This window comes from Sceloporus undulatus, chromosome 1, assembly GCF_019175285.1.
Source record: "Sceloporus undulatus isolate JIND9_A2432 ecotype Alabama chromosome 1, SceUnd_v1.1, whole genome shotgun sequence".
Classification (NCBI taxonomy): domain Eukaryota; kingdom Metazoa; phylum Chordata; class Lepidosauria; order Squamata; family Phrynosomatidae; genus Sceloporus; species Sceloporus undulatus.
Window position 1 is genome coordinate 261512215 of NC_056522.1, and position 13614 is coordinate 261525828.

At 42.2% G+C, this 13614-nt stretch overlaps 2 protein-coding genes across 3 annotated transcripts in view; both read left to right on the forward strand.

Annotated features, from left to right (window-relative positions):
- LOC121926322 (sodium/hydrogen exchanger 10-like) overlaps positions 1-13614 on the forward strand; it is a 587624-nt gene that overhangs the window by 250947 nt on the left and 323063 nt on the right. The gene's annotated exons all lie outside the window — the stretch shown is intronic.
- CPT1A (carnitine palmitoyltransferase 1A) overlaps positions 829-13614 on the forward strand; it is a 62465-nt gene continuing 49679 nt past the window's right edge. The window contains exon 1 of one of the 2 annotated variants that reach the window (XM_042455750.1): positions 829-979. The gene's annotated coding sequence lies outside the window, so the exon portion shown is untranslated. The remainder of the gene's footprint in view (positions 980-13614) is intronic. The other variant, XM_042455759.1, reaches the window with a different exon arrangement.

The window sequence follows — 13614 nt, forward strand, 5'->3', positions numbered from 1 at the left end:
CGCCCTTCTCCCAGGGCTGGGACAACATTAAAAAACACCATACAGTTAAAAACATACAAAAATAGTATTAAGTTCAGAGCACTGCAACCTGTCACCCTGGAGTTGGAGTCCCACCTTGGCCATGCCTGACAAAACCCAGTGCGCAAGCCACACTCTCTCAGCCTCCTCAGGCCATGGCAAACAAACAAACAAACAAACAAACCCCTTTGAATAAAACCTTGCCAAGGAAGTGCCTTAAGAGGGCCGCCATTGTTGAAGGCACACCACAAACACCACACAGATGAAGATGATATAATCATAGTGCATAGTACACAATGCATAGTAGTACACAAGCGTGGCGCTTAGGAGTGGCTCCGTGGCCCTGGCAGGGACGTAGCTAGGATTTTAGGAAGGGGGGGGGGTCCAGACTAAGTGCCACCATTATAATGGGGCTTGAGTGCGGCGGCGCAGCAGCACACACCATTCATTTTTCTAATGGAAGGGGGGGGGGTCCGGACCCCCAGATCCCCCCCCCCGGCTACATCCCTGGGCCCTGGAGCCCTGGGTTCGAGTCCCACCCTCTGGGCCATGCGCGACCAGGGAACCCGCCGGGCGAGCCACACTCTCTCAGCCTCCATGGCCAGCTCTGCCAAGGAAGCCCCACCACCGAGGCGGGGAAGGGGCTGGAAGAAGAAGGCACACGGAGAGACACGGACGGGTGGCACACACCCAGGAGCCCATAAGCCGAGAAAAGGCGCGGCCTCCTGCTCCTGCTCCTTCCCTCTCAGGGCCTCCCTTTGCCAGAGAGAGAGAGAGAGGGCAGGCCCCCGCCGCGCCCCCTCAGCGCCGCCCTCCTCCAGGCCTCGTTGTCTTCGCCCTTCCTTCCTTCCCTCCTCCTCCTCCTCCTCCTCCATTGCTGTGGGGCGGGCAATCCGGACCCAGCCGGGGACGACGGCTGCACTGCACTGCCCGGGCTCCTTCTCCTCCGCGTTGGAGAGCCGTAAGTGCCCCTTCTTCCCTCCCTTCTCCTCAGCCCCAGACCCTTTCCAGGGAAGGCAGAAAGACCCAGCCCACACAAGAAGTGGGCGCTGAGGGTCTCCTTCAGGGCAAGGCAGGGGGGAGGGAAGAGACCAAACGCGTCCTCCATTTCCCGGACGCGTCCTCCATTTCCGTCCTCTGCCCAGGAGCAGTATCCCGAACGTCCTCCGTTTTGAGCCTGACTGAGAAGCATGACATTTGTAAGGTTTTTACCTTTTATCTTAGAGGTCGCCATAGGTTGGGAAATCACATGAAGGCACACACACACACACACACATTATTATTGTTGTTATTATTATTATTCACTATGGTTGATAGACGGCTGATAGAGGAGTTCCCAAATGTCCTCCATTCTGAGCCTGATTGAGAAGCATGGCATTTATAAGGTTAGAGAGGTTAATACCTGAGAGGTTGCCATGGGTTGGGGAATCACATGAAGGCACCACAAAACACACACACACACACACATGGTCAGTTCATAGTCACTGGGGCTAAGAGGCTTGTCCTCCTTTTCCAGGACATGTCCTCCATTTCTGCCTTCTGTCCAGGAGGCATTCCCAAAGGCCCTCCATTCTGAGCATGTCTAATAAATCATGCACTTACTCTGATGTTATTGGTGTTTTTAAGCTTTTACAGTTGGGGATGTCCTACCTTCTTTCTCAGAGGCCCTCCATTCTGCAGTGCCTTGTCCTCCTTGGAGGCGCAGAGGACGGCTGGACATGGCCCAGGAGGGAGCTTGGGAGGAGGGCATGCATGGCCCAAGATCAAAACACTGACAGAAATGTAAATGCATGCTTCTGAAAATGGAGTGCATTCCAGGCAAATGGAGGACATGGCCCAAGAAAACTTTAAAATGCAAACACACACTCATAGGACTTAATAATAATAATAATAATAATAACAACTTTATTTATATACCACCTTTCCAAAAAGATCAAAGCGGTTTATCACATGAAGGAGATCGGGAGTTTATCCTGTGAATATCTCAGAAAAATCACGTAATTACACAAAACGGTTTCACACAACGCCACACAAAACCCACCATGAAAGTAGTCATGAAGAAACATTAACGTGCATCTTTTTACTTTCAGGATTTCAGCTACAATGCATTTCTGATATCACTTTGATTGCGCAATTGCATGTGATAATTCGCACAGTTACCATTTTCACTTTATTTGCAGGATGCTTTAAATGTGCTATAATCTCTCTCTAATGCTGAAATTAACCCCAGTGTGATAAATTCCATAGCAATATAAATGCATGCTTTTTAGTCACACTCAAAATGGAGGAAATTTGGGAATCCCTCCTGGACAGAAGGCAGAAATGGAGGACATGTCTGGTCACCCTGCCACTTAGCCATAGTGACTATGAACTGACCACATGTGTCTTGTGTGCCTTCATGTTATTCCCAGCCTATGGCACCCCTGAGGAGTACCTATAAAGGTAAACCCATGCTTTCTTAGTCCTGCTCCAGATGGAGGATCTTTTGGAACGCCTCCTGGGCAGAAGGCTGACATGGAGGATGTGTCCTGGGAAAGGAGGACATGTCTGGCTACCCTGCCTCTTAGCCATAGTGACTGTGAACTGACCATGTGTGCCTTGTGTGCCTTTCACTCTGGCTGTGCAAGTGTCTCTGCCTTTTGCCTCCTCCCCATGCTTGAGTAAGAATAAACCGCAAAGAGTAATACGTTTTACTATTCGACTGGAATAGGAGAAGTGCTGTCTGCTTATCAATACTTCAGACAGTTGTTGAAAGCTTTTCTTTGTTGACCAGTTCAACCAGTTGAAGTTTGCTGTCATAAACTAGGAAACCTCCTCCCTCCAGAAGGGAAGATAGAAAGGACCTTGGTTACCCAAACTGCAGAAGCTTGTTTGCTCTCTCTCCACTAAACTTTATGGGACAGAAACTTACACACTAGAGGTGAGGGAGCTGTGACCCTCCAGGTGGTGTTGGATTGTAACTTCAATCCGCCTGAGCCAATATACATTGGCCAATAGTATTGGGAGGGCCATAATTTCCCCCCATTTCTGCTCTACACAGATAAGCCCTGCTGAATGCAGAGGGGCTCGCCTCTAAAGTGAACGTGCATAAAACTGTATTGTCAAAAGGTGAATTCGCCTCCCAGATCCTGTCTGAACCTACCTGACATTTTTGAGTAAAATTAGTATGTGTATGTGTACGTGCCTTCAAGTCACCTGTCACCTTGTGGTGACCCCATGGATTTCATAGGGGTTTCTTAGGCAATGAATACTCCAGAGGTGGCTTCACCATTCTTAGCCCTCAGCACCTGATGGTATTCATTGATGGCACCCCATCCACGTATCAACCAGGGCTGACTGTGCTTAGCTTCCAAGATGAGACAAGATTTGGTACCTTTAATGACTGTTTATCAACTACAGACAACAGAAGTAGACAAGGATCAGTTGAAGCTGTAGTATATCTTTTCAAGCCAGACAGGACTGTGAATAATGCTAACATGATGTTTAATTTGGCCTTTTAGTAAAACTATTCTGATTTTTATCTGACTTCATTTGTTGGACTATACCTTTCCAAATCCCTATACAGTGGGTCTTTGTTATCTGCTGGGGCTTGGTTCCAGGACCACTTGTAGATACCAAAATCCCTGGATGCTCAAGTCCCATTAAAACCAATGACATAGTGAAATGGTGTCCCTTATATAAAATAGCAAAATCAAGATTTGCTATTTGGAATCTATATCTTTTTGGAATATTTTCAAGATGTGAATGCTTCAATCCATGAATAAAAAATCCATGGATATGGAGGATTGACTGTATTTAAAATCTTACATGGTTGTCTCCTCTAAATGTAATAGAAACAAAGGTCATCTCATATTTAACTGAATCAACACAATTTAATATCAGTATGCAAAGGGATCTTGCAGCACCTTTAAAACTAACTGTGTGAAAGAAGTTAGTCTCAAAGGTGTTGTAAGATTTCTTTGCATACTGATATTCCAGACAAATAAGACTATGTTTCTGAATACATTTGAATATTATCTATAAGGCATAAAAGTTATTAGCATAACATAGAGAGTAGAGTCATGAAGCTCACTTGGTGACCTTGGGCCATTCACTATCACTCAGTTTAATCTACCTCACAAGGTTGTAGTGAAGATAACACAAGGGGGTGGAAACAGCATCAAGCATGCCACTTTATTTGGAGGAAAGGTGTGGTATAAATGTAATAAATCTGGATAATACACTATTTAAATATAATAGATTTTAAGTCATATACCTAATCAAGCAAAATAAATCCTTTGGTCAAGTGACATCTTAGCACCCAGAATATGCAAATATTTCATTTCTCAAATACATTTCTTCTGAACTTATACTTCTCCACTATGCTTCTTACTAAGGACAAGTTTATATCTAATACAAATACCATAGTGGGGGAAAATTAACATACTATGTATCGTATGAAACTCTGTTTTGATTTAAAATCAGCTGACAGCCTGAAGGTTTCGGACACAGGGTGAGAAAGGGTATATAATATTAAATGCCTGGGCATAGATAGGGTTGCCATCCCCAAGGACCTCCAAACCGGGAAAAATGTAGGACATGGTGTTAAAATGTAGGACTTTTTATTTTATTTCCTGGCCAGGAAATAAAAAAAAAAGGTCATACATTTTAAAACCTTGTCCAAGGCCTCACTGGAGCCTGGGAGACAGCGTCTCCCAAGCCCCAGGGAGGCCTTGGAGGACTCTGCGATCGCAGAGCCGCCTCCAGGGCCTCGCTGGGGGGGGGGAATCCCAGGAGCGGGGCCAAACCGGGGCGGGACCGTGCAGACCCGCCCAAAACCGGGAAAGTGCCGCCCCCAGGCGGGATATGGCAAGCCTACCTGGGCAGTGTGTACAGATAAAGCTATCATTAGAAACAGTTTCTACAGACACTATGGGATTTGCAGCTATGCAAATTACCAAGAAGAACCTGGGGCTTGCAGGAACTTGTAGATTGCGTTGGCAATGAACGTTTGATATTGAGGCCCTAATTAGATCACATTATGCAGAAAGTTTATATTTTGGTAGATAGTAGTATGAATTTCCCATAATGAAGTGTAACTAATTAAATTGGTTATTGGTAACCAAGATGGTTAAGGCCCTTGTGAATTTTAATAGCAACTTCATACTCCATCATTTTTTGATCACAGCTTTCAGAGCTGGGAGCAAATTGTTATAAACCATGTGGTAATTCCAGTATATGTGTATGTGTATTTGTATAACTAGAACAGCTGGAAGAGACAGCTAATTGAGCAGAATTCTGTTTGTACAGGTAAAGTAAAAAAGCTATTATTGTAGCGCTGTATAATGCTGAGAAATGGAGCTGTGGAGGGAATTTTCTGTTTTCTGGATGGGCATGCCACATTAAGCACAAGTAAAATTGGCATGTTGTGCTATTTACCATGCATGCTTTTTTACCATCTTAGCCTGATGAAGAAACAGATGCTTTTAAAGGTTGCATGGACTGTGGTGGCTTTGAGGTTGGCCTAAATAAAAGTAGAGTCGGCCCTTCTTATACACGGATTTTTTTATACATGGATTCAAGCATCCATGGTTTGAAAATGCTCCAAAAAGTATAAATTTCAAATATCAAACCTTGATTTTCCATTTATTATAAGGGACATCATTTTGCTATGTCATTATATTTAATGGGACTTAGCATCCACAGATTTTGTTATCCACGGGGGATCTTGGAACCAAACCCCAGCGTATAACAAGGGTGCACGGTAATGCCACAGTATAAACTTTGGAATTTGTCTTATGATCAATATAGGTACCCCTGCATTTTGAATCAAGCATGATGAAATATTTTAAAGAGTTATATTTTCACGTGTCTTCCCTATACTGGCATTTCCTCTTAGATATTTTAAAACAGAAATGGCTTCAGGAGTGAGCTGACCTTACAGTTTTCAGGCTGAATTTGTAACTGGTATGTGGGAGCAAGCTTTCCAGAGTTCCTACAGATCAATAGCCCTAGGTGAGGAGCAATAGTCTCAATAGCAATTCTCAAATACTATTTATTGGTATCAGACTGGGGAGGGGGCAAAACCATATGAAAAGTGCTTGTGCACTTGATAGAAGTCATCAGGTAGATTAATGGAAGGGACTGGTATTGAATTTATTCATTTAAGGATTAATCATCAAGTTAGTAGTTTCCTTTTAAAATACCCGATATTTTCAAGTTCTGCTGACATTCAGATCATTCATGTAATATAATTTCATTTCTTTCTGCAGAAGTGGATTTGGAGTACTACACAAAAGTGAAAATGGTCTATAAAATCAATACTCAGCAGTCCTCTTGGGAAAAAGTTCCTGAAGATGGCCTGGTAATTTGTGTTGTTTTAGGTGTAAGTGCCACATCAGTACTACAGTGGACCCTTGGTATCCACTGGGGTTTGGTTCCAGGACCCCCTGTGGATACCAGAATCCATGGATGTTCAAGTCCCATTAAATACAGTGGAATAGTAAAATGGTGTCCCTTATATGAAATGGCAAAAACAAAGTTTGCGTTTGGAATTTATATTTTATTTGAATATTTTCAAGCCATGGATGGTTGAATCCATGGAGAAAAAATCATTGGATACAGAGGGCTCACTATATTACTTTCCTGTGCCACTTGGGTACCGTCCATGAAGAACCCTGTCCAGGAGAGAGGAGTTGATATCTCCTAATCATCCAAGTACCAGCCCTGGAAAAACTGGTATGGGAGGAGCTGCCATGCAATGCTTCCTCATGCTTTCCTCAAAGGATCAGAACAAATGAGGGAAAAGACAGCCATAGGCTTCCCCCACCCAGCACTAGCACTTTCAATAGTAAAACCTTTGCAATACCTTCATTAGTTATGCTAAAGCTTTATTTAACAATATGTTTTTTAATCTGTACTTTTTAGAAGCAATGACAGTATCTCAAATTATTTCCATTTTTGTTCAGAGAAGAAAACACTTAATGATTTACATACCAGTTTTGCATTTTTATAAACCAGAGGATTGGATTTGCTGGATTGGCCTGTACAATGGACTTTTGGTATCCGCTGGGATTTGGTTCAAGGGCACACGCACCAAGGATACCAAAATCTGTGGACGCTCCCATGGTATCCCTTATATTAAATGGCAAAATCAAGCTTTGCTTTTTGGAATTTATATTTTAAAAAATATATATTTCAAGCTGTGGATGCTTGAATCTGTGGATATGGAGTGCTGTCTGTATGTGAAGCACTGAACTTTCATTCTCTTTTGAATTTCCTTCTGTGCCTTTTTTTGGAATGCTTTGAATGCTCAGCCCTTGTTCAGAGTCCTCCATCTTTTTCTTGGGATGCCAGAGACTCTTCCCGTTCCATTCAGAACTGGGACTCTGAAACGGATTCTGCAGTCTTGAGTGTGAAAGACAAATTGAGCCTTTGTAGTGGAGTGGTGTTTTGTGCTCAGCGTAACCTTTTGCCTACTTTTCTGAGTCGGCCATGTGATCTTTCCCCGGCAGTGGAGGAAGGGCGGGTTTTTAAGAACTATGCTCCTTTGCCAAAGTGCCTTTCAGATGACATATCGCATGACTCCATAAAAATCAGTCACAAGATCCTAATAATATTGGGGCTGGGGATAAGGAGGGGAAGGCAGGAGAAACAAAAAGGAAGGTACCCAGAAGCAACTATTTCTGGAACTCATTGTAGGTCAAGCACGTTTTCTTGGCTTTGCGTGAACGGAAATAGTGACAACAGCCTTCCTGACTGAAGTGTTGTTTCCGAAAAATATTCAATTGTACAAAAGCAAAAGTGGTAGTGCAGGCTGTACAGCTTTGCTATCTCTGTGGCTTTGGGGAAATTTGGAAATTTTAAATTGGGAAATACCAAGGGTCCACTGTAGTACTGATGTGGCATTTACTTTTGGGAAAATTGGGAAATTCTACATAAATGGGATACGTATTCTCATATATGGCTGTAAGTTTCAGATCCAGATGTACATTATATATTTTCACCTCTATAAATAAATTAATCAGAATAGCTGCCATCCATGGTCATACAACACAAATGCATTCACAGGTTTTGTCTTCCAAGGTATGGCTTAATAATCCTATTGAGTACCTGGGGAATGCAAGTCAATCTTTCAAAGTGATGCTGATTAAATTATAGAGATAGTTTTGCATTTTTTTGGCATTGTGAAAAGTAAAGTAACCAAGAGAAGTGAAAGTTAAAGTAGTCTGGCACTGTGTCTTGGCTCCAAACAGTAATTCCTTCCATATATTTTTTGCTTATGTCAGCCATAAGAAATATCTGCCTAGTTTCATATGAACTATGTGTACCCACATCATTCAATAGAGTCCAAAGTTTCTCCTCTACATTCCAGAGTTGAATGCTTATCAGTGATGTATTTACAAAGAAACAGTTTGAAGAAATATTCTGCTTTGAAATGTAATTTACGTTTTAATGTTTAAACTATATTTTAAAAAACAATCACCACCACCACCACCACCATACTTTTATAGCATGCCATGAGTCAAAGTAGCCTATTCTTGTTGCATGTTGGAAAGGAGAAAAGCCACTGTCTTGTTTGAAAAATTGCTAGCCATTTTTGTAAGTAACCTAAACTAACACCATTCTTAATATCACAGTGAGTGTGTGTACTTATTTAGGAACCTATAGCTGGTTCAGACTTTAATGAAATGTTTGTTGCCTCTGCACAAAAGTTGGAAAGTAAATAAATTATTAACAAAAAGAAATTAAAACCAGTTGTGACAAAAACCATTCAAAACAACAAGTAAAAATCCAGCACATAAAAATTAATTCTCAAAGGTCTGCGGGAATAAAAATGTCTTTACTTATGGTAGGTGTGGAAAGATCATAAGGAGGGTGCCAGTCTTAAATCTCTGGAAAGGGAGTTCCAGAGCCTGGGAGCAGCTGCTGAGAAGGCTCTCTCCTGTGTCCCCTCATATGTACCTGTGAAAGATGTGGGACAGAGAGAAGGGCATCCCCAAAACCTAGGCACTTGTGTATGGGAGCATGCAGTTCTTCAAACAACCAGGACATAAGTTGTATAGTAACTAGGAGTCTGTTCTACAGAATTTAAGCTTTGTTATTCCACTTTATCTACCTTGGTTCTGTCCTTTGGAACATCATATTGAAGAAGGAGCAAATTTGTTTTCTGCTGTTCCAGAGGCTAGAACATGGAGCAATGGATTCAAACTACAGGAAAAGAGATTCCTGGGAAATAGCATTTTAAATCAAGACAGGAGATTGTAATAATAAAGGATAGTAGAAGCCCTGGCCTGGACAGTAACCTTTGGTCACCTTCTCTGTAGCAATGAAAACCAGCTATGGGTAGAAGAGTTGCAGGCACCCTTGTTTACCAGTTCGGTACAGGTTGTACCTTTTGGGTTGTCCTTCAGTTTAGGGACTAATGAAGTTTTCTGATAAGAGCTGTTACTGGTATAGACTCATCAGTAATTCATCTCACTTTAAAGAGACTTGTAAATTAATCCTGTAAAGACTAGGGGGGCGATTCTATGTTTGAGCAAGGCCTAGATATGTTGAAGGTGAACAGTTGACTTCAGTATGTAGAGAGATCTTGTCTCTCCTTTGAGACTAACTAAAGAAAGAAGTTTGCAGCACAAGCTTTCGTAGACTAAAGTCTACTTGCTCAGATTCATTAGGTGAAACGGGAAGCTCCATCAAATGCATCGGAGGAAGTAGACTTTTTAGTCTATGAAAGCTCATGCTGCAAACTTCTTTCTTTAGTTAGTCTCAAAGGTGCTACAAGATCTCTCTCTGTACTTAGACTAACATGGCTATACAGTTGACTTCAGAGGTATATGGTTCATTCAGTACACAGTTTATTGATCAGGGGCATGCTGGGTTAAAGGATAACCTTTGGATCTTCAAAGCAAGAATGCATTTGTGTGTATCAACAGAAATTAGACACACCCCTTTTGGGGTATCACTCAGTTCTGTTTCTTATTGCTGTTGTTTGTTTTGCATGTTGTGTTTTGTTACATTAGAGTAAAAATAATTTACTAACACTGCTGTTTTGAGCCAAACTAATTAAACATTTAAATAATATGCCCTGAATTTACTCAGTCACTGCAATTAATGTTGAATTGATCCTTGTTTTGAAAAAATGGAATAACTGAATCTTTTCCTCCTGAAAGCACATTGACTTCATTCTGAATTAATAATAAGCCAGGGAACAATGGAAACTCTGGCTTATTGAGTACCAGCAGTGGGCTAGTCCATGCTGCCCTATCACTCCCCTTTGCAGATAAAATGACTAAATAAACCACGGAGTGAAGCTTGATGGTTTGCTTACTGAGGCTGCATCCACACTGCAGAAATAAATCAAACTGACAGCACTTTAACTACCATTGCTCAGTGCCATGGAATTCTGAGAATTGTAGTTTTGTGAGATATTTAGCCTTCTCTGTCAGAGGACTCTGGTGCCACAACAAACTGCAGTTCCCAGAATTCTATAGCATTGAGCCATGGCAGTTAAAGTGGTCCCAACCTGGATTATTTCTGCAGTGTGGACGCAGTCAGGGTTGTCCAAAGGTTGCAACATCTTCTGCTCTGGGTGACCAGATGTCCTAACTGCAAAGGAGGATAAGGTGCTGCAAAATGTAGATCATTCAAGAACAAATGGAGGACATTACAAAATAAAAACTGATAACATTGATATAAATGGAAATCCATGCTTCTTAGAGATGCTCAAAATGGAGGACATTTTGGAATCGCTCCTGGACAGAAGGTTGGACATGTCCTAGAAGAGGAGGATGCCCAGTCACCCTGTACCACCACCACTATGCCAACAGGCGTAGGGCGAGGGCCTACATTCAGATGGCACAATAAACAATTGTTTTTAACTGTCCTGGAGTCAACCTTCTTATGGCAACCCGGTGGATGAGACATTTCCAAGAAGCCCTATCCTGAACTGCTCTGCTCAGGTCCTGTAAATTCAGGCCCAGGACTTCCCTGACCAAGTCTATCCATCTGGCCTTTGATCTTCCTCTCTTTTTTCTGCCTTCCGCCTTCCCCAGCATTATTCTCTTTCTAGTGAGGCATGCGTTCTTGTGATGTGGCCAAAGTACGACAGTCTTAGGTTTTGTCACCTCCATGGAGTAAAAGTTCTGTGGTTTGTTTAGCCGCTCTCTGCAAGTAGGCATCTCTATACTATTTGTACTCTGTAAGCCAGCCTTTCTGTAGTTCTCTGCCTTTAATAGTATATGTCAACTTAGCCATGTAGTTTTTAAATCATATATTGCTATGACCACTCAGGCAAACATTTTAAAAGCCAGGGTGAATTACTGGCATAGAGAAATAATAAAACTATGTAGATACTGTACTGCTAAATGAAAATACCCTGTCAAGGCTCTTTATTTTTTAAGTAGCTTACTCTTCACCATTTGCGTGCAAGGTCTGTATACCAATCCATTGCCAAATGCTGCACCAGCATCTGAGATGAATATTTCTCCTTCTTTTCGCCTTAGCAATTTCATGTGGCCACTGCGGTCTTTGCAGCAGAGTAGGGATCTGCATTTCTAAATTGAGGCGCATGCTCTGTAACTCTCTGCCCTTTTACCTACTTTTCTGGACACGCACACGTGACTTTGCTTCAGAAACGTGGAGGCAGGGAAGGGCTCTGCAGCCAGCTAGTAAAACCTCTTTAGGAAGCAGGAGGGTGATCTTAAAAAGTTAGGAGTTGCAGTTCTTCTGCTTTCAGTACCCAGCTGCTGTCTGCGTCTAATTTTGGATTACATTTCCTTAGACTGCACAATTCAAGATGCTATTCTGTTCAGTATAGTACTGTTTTAAGAGAAGTGGTTTAAGAAATGAGTCTAAAATTATTGTAGTGTCATTGTTTGGGACTCATAACTAATAGGGCTTCATCTTTAAGTCTGCTCTGTTGTAGGCAGATGTCTCTCAAATACTTCATTATTGCATTTAACGTGTCCCGTTTTTGTATTTGAGTATGGAAATGAAATTAATAATAATAGTAATAATAATAAAATAATAATATAGACAAATATTTAGGCAGCTAGTGACATGTAAATATGTAGCAGAATTCATGCAGTTACAGGGCAGAATAACTTAATTTTCAACATTGGTTGAGGGAAAATTTCAGTATTGGTGCCTCAGAGTCCTAGCTTCTTAATTAATGATATAATTATAATTCTCTTTTTCATGCAGGAATCCTTAAATCTTTTCTTTTTAATTTGATCTTAATCTTTTCTTTTAGATTAACAATAAGATTGTAACAATATATCAAATACAGTCAAATATTATCAAAACACTTATAAATAATATATGTGTCTGTGTATCTATGCGTCGGTCTACCCCATGTAACATCCATTATTAGTTGCTCTGTTTCTATAATATATTAATATCTGTAGCAGAAATCCAGTTGGTCAGTTAGTAGTCAATTCAGTTATTGAGACTATATTAAGAATTCTTAAATATAGGAATTCCTGAATCCTCTACATATTTTACTGCTTGAAAAAAGTGAGAAATGAGAGTCAAAATCAGTCACTGAGACCACAGGATACAGCTTTATAACAGAGCAGAAAATTTGCCCACACAGTCCCATATTGTTCACTCTGAGTGACAGTAGCAGTTAAAATTCAGGTGGAATATTTTGCATTTGTTTGATATCTGATCCTTTGAGTAGCTGAACTGACAGGCTAGATTAAGATAGGCCAAGCTTGTGCTAGCCTTGCCCAGCCAGTCCTTGGTTGACACAGGGAAGGGGCGGGCATTTACATGCCTGCCATACCCTGGACCCATTACCACCACATGTCCCTTCTCTTCCTCCACCATTGAAGCTACTGAAATAATACCCATCGCTGCATCTGAAATGGAAATGGGGTGCCTCCATCCAGGGATTAGAGCAGGGGTAGGCAACCTTTTGGAGCCGGGGGCCGGGTTGGTGTCCCCCCGACAAGTCGGGGGCCGAAGCCGGGGGGTGGAGCTTCCACCCTCCGGGGCGTGGCTGCATGCTGGGGGCGGAGCTTCCACCCTCCAGGGCAGAGCCACCCTCCGGGGCGGAGCCACCCTCTGGGGCGGAGCCACTCTCTGGGGCGGAGCCTCTACCAAAGCCCTGCAAGGAGGAGGAGGCGTGTGCCCGCCCTCTCCTCCTCGGTGCCTTTCTGGACAAACACCCCCAACCTGCATTCCAAAACACACACAACAGCACAGTTGTGCATTTCACATGGCTTTACTTAACATGGCCTCTTGCATATTTCAGAGGCTTATTCCATAATCAAACCCCTTGGGTTTAATACTTAGTATGGTTTAACATGGCTATGCATATTGAACATGTCAAGGTGGTTTCACCGTTCTTGGACCAAGTGTACTTCTCAGAAATGTGTACTTGGTGAAGGGACTTTGGTTTTTCTTCACTGCGCATGGGTTTGTAAAAATCACAGCAATTTACATTGGCCTTGCCTCAGAGGTTTTCTGATATCAATATCGCCATTAAAGAACCAAAAACACACAGAAAGGGCACTTTGGAAAGTCACACTCTCTTGGCTTCAGAAACAGTGCGTGCATGCCTCTCAAGCTGACTCATATCATTATCATTGTCATCATCATCATCATCACCAC